Genomic DNA, 9,830 nt, shown 5'->3' with positions numbered 1-9,830 from the left:
CGTGGCGGCAGCGGCGGCGCCCGGGGCCTTGCCGGGCGCGGGGCCTCTGCCGAGCGGCCGTCGCCGCCCTCTCAGGCAGTTTGGTGCCCCAAATTCAACGTTTTCCCCGTAAACAGCCCGCTGGGCGCTCGGGCCCCGGGTTCCCGACGCCTCAGGGAGGCAGGGGACGCGCGGTGGCCGGCCGCGGGGAAAACTCCCTCGAAGGCACGACGTCCCTCACTCGAGGTGGCGTCGAGGGGAAAAAATCCCCTCACCCCTTCCGGTGCCGGCGCGTTTCCCCCGCCGAGCACCCGCCGGGCCGCGTCAGGGACGTCGGGAACGGGGGCGGCATCGACGGGGCCGCCAGGCTGGCCTGGCGCGGCGTCACGACGAGACCCGCCGGGCTGTTCGGGCTCGGCCTTCGCGCCTCTCGCTGTGGGCGGGGGGCTGTYGACCTACCTGCGAGGTTTCCCCTCGCCGCCTGCGAGCGAGGGGACTCTTGAAGCTGGCTTGCATTTCARGCAGCTTTCGGTACCGTTTCTGCTGATGATTGGGGATATAATTCTGAAGAATGTTGGCTGACTRAAGGAAAAATCTCATGCTCTCGGAAAGTATGGAAAGAAGTGAATCGGCATGAAAAAGATGATAGAAATGGGATGCTGCAGGTCTGTGTAAAGATGTGTCTGGTACAYGTGGCTGTGACCCCTTGCAGTGTGCAGGCAAGAAAAGAAAACAGCAGTGCTGCAAAACTATGCACAGAGATTTAAAGGATTACTAAACTATATAGAACAAAACCTGAAGAAAAAGAAACAGTGACAACCTCTCAAAAATGTGATCAGAATCATCTGCCAGCTTTCCAGCCCTTGCCAGCATATTCAAATGCCTTTTGTCATYTGGGTGCGCAGAAGCCATCTACCAGAATAGTCTGGCTCCTGGTGTACAGACTACACTGAACAGGAAGGAGCTCATCACCTTTCCTGCCCACACTATGCTGTCTGCACTGCTAACTTTACAGTCTTATCTCAGATAGCTGCTGCACAGCTGTTGCCTAAAAATCCATTTATTTTGAAGTGAGCAAAACATTTTAAAATAGATACATTTTAAGCTGTGTTGTGATCAGACATGAGTACGTCTTCAGGCCAGAAGGGCTGAAACCTGTAATCAGTTTTCATGCAGAGTAGTGCTTAGGCACAGGAGTGGGCCCACTGATTTTAATTGAACTATTTGAATAAGAGCCGTTCAGTGTAYAGGAGGGTTGCTGAATGTTGTCCACTATGTTTATTCCTTGGCAAAAGATGTCAGCTCCTATGAGTTCAGCAGAGTCAACAGTTTCCCTTTAAGAGGAAAGTAGCCGTTTAGCTTGAAATAAGAGTTACACTTTACCTTATTTACAAGGTAGTAAAACCACATACACATTGCACCCCATATTTGACTAGTCTCTACCTTGTTGCCTCAGGTATGCTAGTGTAATACAGCTGTAGAACACTGCTGAAACAGAGCATTTTGCAGCCATTTGGCCCAGGTATCAAGAATGAGACAAGACGCAAGGTAGTAAAGCAAACAACATTGTGGTTTTAATTTTATATCTTCTTTGAACAAGAGTAAGTGACTCCACGAATTACAAGACAGAAGAGAATTTGATGTATAGATTGCAACAGTAAAAAACTACTCTAAGATTTTTCACCTGCTGCTTGAACTGTTGAAACTCAGCTGTATGAGGGTGAGAGAATAACATCTTCATTGTAAACCCAGTCCCTTTTCATTGAAATTTATGGGAATTTTTCTGTTAATATTAACAGGAAGTAGAATTAGACCCTGTTTGACATTACTCTCTATTATGGAATGAGATGAAACCATATATGCATAGGTCTGTGTTGGCCAATCAAGAAAGAAAGTTCCCTTTGCCTGACCACATGCATAAAGCGTAGTAAAGAAAATGCAGACATACAGCTAGGGAAAAACGTGCTCTCAACTATAGTCTCAGTGATCTAGCACTGTCTCATGTTTTCAGAGCATCTGTCATGTCTCTACATATATCTTTAAACTGTGTTGTACACATGCTGTGTCAGAAAGCAAAATGAATGTAATATGATTGCCAGTGCTGGCTCCACTCCACATCATTGCTTAAGCCATTGCTCTCCCCTGCACCCCCTAGGATCCAAGTCCAACACATCTAATCTTTCCTGGGGTAAAAAACATCAGACTCCATGTGATTCTCGTTTCTCCTCTTATACATTGACTAAAGTTTTTTGTGTTTTTTTTTTCTTTTTCTTTTTTTAAGACAGCTGTTTTAAGATGATGAAGCACAAATTTGCATTGGCGTTTGCATTCTCCAGGGCCCTCTGCAACACACCCTTCCCTGTGCTGACAGTGCTTCGGGAAGGGACGGGCCACTGAAGCCAGCTGGACTACGTGCATGAGTAAGTGTTATGCAGTGCTGTTAAGGACTGCAAGATAGGGCCTAATCCTGTCACAAAAACAGCTGATTTCTGTTCATGGTGGTTCTGCCTCCAGCGTGAGGCATATTAGTTTGTTTAAACAATGAGCATGTGCATAACCACAGACGTGCGTGCATGCACACACACACACGCATGCACACACACCTCCTACTGATGACATCCAGAGTAAATGTTTTATCTGCATGAGTTTAAGAGGGACATTGTGTGGATTGGCTCATACTGAACAAATGCTGACAAATTTACCTGTACACTTGCTCTGAAGGAGCTATTCTATACAGGGCACAACAATGTGTTAGAGAACTTTCAATAGCTTTACCAAGATTATTTCTCCTAGAGTGAATTCAGCTGAGTCTTTCTCAGGAGACACCATAAAAACTTCTGAAATCTTTAGAATTAATTGGTCTGGATCAGTTTTTTTTTATACCAGTAAGAACCAGGACTAGCTTTGGTGAGGTCAGTGTGGATGCAGAGGTGTAAAAGGGATGTGAAAGGAGATCAGACTGAATTACTTTAAGAACTGAAGGGCATTTTAAGATATACATACACCCCAAGGCTTTGCAGATTTGTGTCTCTAAATAGCTTTTTTTCCATTTCTGTGAACATGCAGCAGGAACAGCTGAGTGGTGAAGAAACAGCTGGCCGTCAGTGATAAAGGGTAGCTGTCAGTTCATGGTAAAGTTTAAAAACTTTTTATTTAGAAACAGAAGGGAGAGCCATCAGTAGCCACACCCCACAACCCGCACTGTCTGTGTTTATTCGCTGCCTGCACTTTACGATGGGAGTGATAGCATTTACACTTCAAATGGTATAACTCAGTCCTTTTCCAAGAACTGTCAGTTGCCCTGTGGTGTGACATGACATAAGATCAATGACATCGGAACTGCTGACTTTCCTGAACTGTAATGCAGGAAGAGCTCTAAAGCAAAGAATCCACAATTTGGGAAACTTCTTTGTTCACTTTTCACCATGTACACCATTAAAAGAATAATCAGTCCTTACATGCTTTTCAGATTGGACTCAGTGCAGCTTCTGCATATTTTTTTTCTTTTATCTCTTTCTCTCAACTCCCTACTGTATCTTATCCCCATGTCAAGACTTCGGCCTCCCTTGCTGTGCCTTGGAGTCCATTCCTCTGCTTTCCTTGGGTGTTGCAAGGCTTAGTTAATTAGCAAAGAGCTCTACTTCTCTTCCCACACAGGAAGGGATCTGCACTCCAAGCTGGCATTGACAACTCTCAGGTTCTTGTCTCAGCATCGCAAATCCCATTTAATTTCTCATCTAAACTATGATTCAGATCCTTAACTCTTCTTTGTAGATAGGGAAACCAGAACAGCTGGAAGCTGAATAGAGTAGAGCTTCAGAAATAATAGTTTTGGCAACACCTAAGCCCAATTTGAGACCCTTTGGCTACATTCACACTGCTAAGTAAAGCAAGATGAAAGACCATTCTCCAGCCCTGAACTCAGATGGCAGAGAGTCACTGCAGTCACTTGACCCTGAGTCTCTTCTGGGCTTATAGTGGTGCACATGTGGCTTTCAGTCATAGACTTTATTTTGTATGTGGTTTGTTTTTAAGTTTTGTAGGGTTTTTTTTAGTTCAAAATGTCTGAAGTGACAGATGTGCTGCAGCCCATCAGAGAGCTGCTCTCAGAGCCTAAAACTAAGGTTATGTGGCATGAGGATGCTTGGGATATTGAAGGGTACCAAGCTGATGATACAGTGTCAAAGGACTGTGTAGGGTGGAGGGAGTCATGTCAGTGCAATCCTATTTGTTGTGTCTTTCTGGACTGGTCCTTGGCCTGTGATACTCCTTAAACTGTTCCCAGGCATTGACTAGGAGAACAGCGTGGTCCAAGGAGCATGACATCAAATAAATAGTACAGATAATGTRGGTTCCTTTGGACCTGAGTCCGTCCCACGCATTTGGATTGGTGGGCTCTGTATGGGATGCTCCCCAGCCTAGCTTGCTGCATGCCCTTGGTCAGACATATTCTGCACTGATTGAATTGCTGACTTTCCCAATGTGTCCAGTTTTGGGGGGAGCTTTTGCTAGGGTTTATGAAATCCTATGGAACATACATGCTTAGAAGTCACATCTGAATAACATTAGGACTTCAAACTGAATGCCAGTTTCTTCTATCATTCATTTCTTGTTAATTCCTACAGCAATTATGAAAGACAGTATCTATATGTTATAGTCCTCTGAGAGTTTGTCTGAAGGAACCCTGAATCCTCCCTCCTCCAGCGCTCCTCAGCCAGTGAGCTACTTGAAACAGCAAGTGAGACAAGCAGTACCCTGCCTTCAGGCCCTGGAGCCATTTCTGTGATGAGGCATGAAATTATTCTTAACTGATTGAAGTAATGCATAGATTAAAAAGCTTGAGAGACACTGATTTACTCTGTCTTCCTGCTCCTTGTCAACGCTACTTTACTTAAACCATGTCTGACTATTTTGGATAGCCTTTTCCTCAAATCTTCTCTGATGAGGCTGTTCTCAAAACACTTCACAAAGGACGGTGGTATCACTACTTTCATTTTAAAAGGAAAAGGAGTCATAGGTAAAATAGCTTGCTGGTGTCACTCAGCAAAGCCGTGGTAAGAGCTGAGTTTGGGACTCAGTATCCTAGTCCCAGTATCCCAGTCCAGAGCATTAGGCCATATGGTCCTGTTAAGGATGGATTTGTATGGTTTTTGATCTGAATCTCAGACATGTCATGGCCTCATTACATTCTCTTGGCATAGAAAAGGGGCCTCGTGTATGTTTGTATACCATTGAATTTCCACAAAGTATACAGACTAGTGCAAGTACAAAGAGGCTTTGAAGAAACCATAACTCAGACCCACTTCATRTTAGTGTTCCTTTAGGGGCATGGACATCTGTCTGAAGTCACTGCTTGAATGAGCCAATGAATTAAACATTTCTCCTTTAACYAGGAACATTTGCAGTCAGGCCTTCTTGTTAGGTTACTTTGATATAAGCACATCGTATGGAAGTAAAACCATGCTCTACCTTACTGTTAAGCTCTCGGAGGCTGCCTTGATGCTTACCACTGTTGTTGCAGTCCAGAACAGACACTGAAACAGCAAGGTTGCATTCACGTATTAGCAAACAGAAATAAAACCACATTCACATTTCACAAGCCRAATGACCTTTTTAAGGGGAGAGAGAGGCAATTGTAGGCTTTTTAAATAAAAAATTTCAATCAGTAGTAACACGAACCAAATGGCATCTGTTCTGTGAACATTTAAAAATAACATTTTCCTACTCAACCTACCTGTTTACTGTGTATCTGTGAGTGATGTCTACTGAATTTACAGGAAGAAGGCCCAGAAATTTGTATTGCTCTTCAGTCTAAAAAGCCAGMTAGACTTTTAAAGAAGCCTATTCATTCCTTCTTTAAGGAAGAATGAGTTTATGTGTCATATGTAGATCAACACAGTTGTTAGCTACCATTTGTTTCTAGAATATTTATTACAGATGACGAACTGAGAGAGAAAAGCTAAAAAGAATCTGGACATAAGGATCTCTCATCTGGATGCCCAGACATCCAAAATCAATTGAGTTGTAAGCTGAGTAAATCAGATTTTGAGATGAGAAAGAAAATAGGGGTGGACCCCCAATTGTTTTTCGCACAGCTGTTTTCAGGAGCCAAGATATGTACATACATATAGGAGAGAATATTTGTTTGTTCATCAGAGGACAGTTATTCATAATACATTCGCAGTCCTGCAGTAAGTATGTAAGCAAATTTTTGTGGTTTTATTCCCAGTAGGGAAAAATTAATAACTAATGTGGCAGATGCAGAACTACTATAAGTAACAGAATTCTGTTACTTACTTGCAGTAACTGTGAGCAGATCCAGGTGAGCCTCCCACTGGAARAGCGTAGGCATCTCTCTCATATTGTACAATGATGATAACACTATGCATTTCTGTGGTGTGTCCAACTTCTGCATTTTAGACTGCTAGGTCAAGATTTGCCAGTTCAGACACTTAGTGGATAGTAGTAATTAAGTAAGTAAAATGTTATTCAGCGGAATGAGAGGGAAATCTATATTGATGCTAAACCTCATATTGCTAGTTTAGTTCGGCCAGTATTACTGTGGCAGAGATAAGAGACCTGGTACATCAGTACACACATTTGAGAAAAGATCAAAACAGCCCAGGTGGTAAGTAACCTGGACAATTGCCTGCAGCACCTAAAATTAGAGATCAGCATAAAGACTTGGCAGATGAATAGTCAGCAGATGCTGCCTTATCTCTCTATTTGCCTTGGAAGTTTGGGACTGACCCAAAACATGTTGAAATCAATTTGTATCTTCCTCTTTATTTTGATAGGTTACACACCAGGCTCTGATCAGTTGTGGGCCTAATTAARTGATTTTACTTGGTGCAAGCTAATTGCCCCTATGGAGGATTGAAATGGAATGCTAAATTAGCACTCTATAAAAACTGTATTTGTAACGTATGGTTTAGAATAAAAAAAATGGGCTTGATTTGATAATTTCCCCACTCTCCTTTACTGGTATAACTACTGAAACTAAGAGAAGGATCAGGCAAAAATGGATGTTAACAAGCTCCCTTCCATAAGGCTAATGCAAGCAGGAAATTGCCAGCTTTCAGCATCCAAGAGAGAAGAGAGGTGATGCRTTTAAATTGCATCAAGGAGGTCAGATATTGGCAAACCAGTCTGATAATAAGGACAGTGAAGCACTGGGATAGGTTACCTGAGGGGGTTATGGGATCTCCAGTGTGAAAAGTCTGTGAGAAGAGCTTTGGCAGGCATTTGCTGGGAGGGATGTGATCGCTGTGGTCTCGGGCAGGGGATGGAGCACCCAGTCTCCAGAGGTGCCTGTGGACACCTCCTGCTGAGCTCTTGTCTGTGGCCAGATGGCATTTTGCACCAGTCTGGTGAAAAATATACCAAATTCTGGTGAGATGGTATTTGCTGGTCTTGAACAAGGCAAAGGATGTAACACAGAAACATGAAATCTGCAGTAATTAGTTAGATAATGGGAAATCAATCATGTTAATGAGCATGTAAATGTTGGCAGACTCTAACCATTGCTGTGTGAATAGCATTGATTTAGTAAATATCTTTTTCACAGATTTGGGATGGGAGGTTGCATAAGTCTGGTCAATAAAGACAGTATGTTGTGCTTTTCTATAATAATTTACTACTAAAGTTTCAAGTTGATTGTTGGTTTTAATGCTCTGCCTTAGACATTGAATTCCAGCAAAGGGGAAATCTTTGCTAAACAACCCAAAACCCAAATCTGTGAGGGAGGGGGGAGGGGAAAAGGGAGAGCCTCCAAAAAGCACAAACGTGCTTAAGGCAACCTTGCATGCAAAAAGATTGTTCAGGCTGCTGTGTCTGTTTAGGGGCAGAACAAAGCATGCTAAACAGCACAGTGGTTAAAACCTAGCCTTACAGGAGCCACACAACATTACATTTGCTAAATGTGGTGTCTGCAAAATGCAAAAATCAAAAATGAAAATCTTCATCCTCAGGTAGATGTTATCATGCAAGTATCATGTGGAGTGCCAAGTCCTTTATTTCAATGCACCGATTTTAGCTTTGAGAGAAAAGTCCTATAGCAAGGTGCAAATGACGTGGAGGAAAGTGGAGGGGGGAAATGGGAGAATTTAACTTACTTGGTTTATTTGTTTTCCTTCCAGGTTTCTGTAGGTTTATTTTCTTGCCTTTTATTTGGCTCTGTTTCTCTGATCCCGTCTGTCCTGTTTTTGTTTGCCTTCCTTTGTTGCCGGTTGTTTCACGCTGGTTCCGTTCCTCTCCTTTTGTGTGACAGATTCTTTGCCTGAGCCATGTCCAAGGTGTCAGGGTCCCTGCAGTTACAGTATGGAGACTTGATACTGAGGACACAACTTCCTGCTTCTCTGACAGTGTCTGCATTGTGTAAGTGAGCCCACAGAAAAGGAATTTCAGGACATTAAGTAATGGATTGTCCTTTTTCTAACTAGTCAGGACACTGGCAGCTCTTCACATCTTTATTATTGCTATTTGTGATTCCCTAATATCTACAGGCCTCTAAAGGACCAAGGGCCCACTATTCTAGGTGTTCTACACACAGTAAAACAGCATTTTTGTCTGAAGATCTTACCGTCAAAACAGAGAAGACAGAGGAATGAGAAAGGTGCTATTAATAAATGTTCAATATACAGGGGAAAGTAGAAACAGAGAAATCCCCAAATCTCACCACTAGGACTGAACATATATATCCTCAAATCCCAGTTCAGGGATTTAATCACAAAATGATCCTTCTTCTCTTCACTGGGATCACTGTAATACAGGGATGGACTTCCACTTTCATCTCRCTTTCAGATGTGCTAAGGATATTAGAAAGTGGACCCACATCGCAGAATCACAGAATGATTGAAGCTGGAAGCGACCTTTGGAGAACATCTAGTCGAATTCTACTGCTCAAGCAGGGTCACCGAGAGCAGGACCCTAACCAGATGACTTTTGAGTATCTCCAAGGACTCTACAACCTGTCTGGACAAACTGTTCAACTGCTCAGTCACCCTCACAGYAGTGAGTGTGTGCCACCATCTTGTACCCAATGGGAATGAGTCAGTGCTGGGATACTCCAGCCATACTGTGAGGGTCAGCAGTGGGTGAGGGAAGCACTACTGCAATAGACTGTGTCTGGTGAGGGACAAAACGCGCAGCAGACAGCAGGTTCTTGGTCCACACCAACTTGCCATGATGCAAGATGAACTTACTCCAAAAAGCTACTGTGACTAGAAGACCATACTGYAAGTCTATCTTGACATCAGACAAAAACATACCTTATGACTCATTCCTCTGTTTACAAGCTTGCTTTGCTTCCCGAATCAAGATACATGCTTTACATTAGGCAGAGAATATGATGACTTAATGAAGAGGAGGTAGGAAGTAATATGTGTGTGACATTTGTTTTAATTCTTTCTTTGTACCTTTGACATCTAATCAAATACATTACACAAAATGCACACATGAGGGCTCTCTGTGGCGTATCTGTTTTGCTTTTTAAAACTTTGCTTACCTGTGGAGCCTATTATTTGTTATATGATGCTTTTTGCCATTTAGGCACTATGCTTAATCAGGTTTGTAAATTATTTTTTTCATGGGGTTTCTCTTTGTGTGCTCAGAAAGCGTAAAAAGTGTTCACGACATGCTTCATAACACACACTGGTTACATTAGTCATCCTCTCAGCATAATACTTTTATGGAGAGTACTTTAGGTTTATAAAAAAAACATTTCCTTTAATCCAGATTCTTTCCCCCACTTTTGAGCCCTACAGTTATGTTACATATTAGTAAACAGCTACATGACACACAGGCTGTAATTGTTTTTGCCTTTTTTTTTTTTTTTTTTTTTTTTTTTTTTT

The 9,830-nt window shown here is 42.6% G+C and overlaps 1 long non-coding RNA gene across 2 annotated transcripts in view; it reads left to right on the top strand.

Annotated features, from left to right (window-relative positions):
* LOC146593257 (uncharacterized) overlaps positions 1-9,396 on the top strand; it is a 10,122-nt gene extending 726 nt beyond the window's left edge. Inside the window, exons 2-3 of one of the 2 annotated variants that reach the window (XR_014896435.1) lie at positions 2,265-2,399; positions 8,249-9,396. This is a non-coding gene — a long non-coding RNA (uncharacterized LOC146593257). Of the gene's footprint in view, positions 1-2,260; positions 2,400-8,248 lie in introns of both variants that reach the window. The other variant, XR_014896434.1, reaches the window with a different exon arrangement.
* The last annotated feature ends 434 nt before the right edge of the window (positions 9,397-9,830 follow it).

This window comes from Rhea americana, unplaced genomic scaffold (genome assembly GCF_003343005.1).
Source record: "Rhea americana isolate MKP2758 unplaced genomic scaffold, rheAme1 scaffold_30, whole genome shotgun sequence".
Lineage (NCBI taxonomy): Eukaryota > Metazoa > Chordata > Aves > Rheiformes > Rheidae > Rhea > Rhea americana.
Note: the sequence above shows the minus strand (reverse complement) of the source record. Positions and strands in the feature narration are given on the sequence as shown.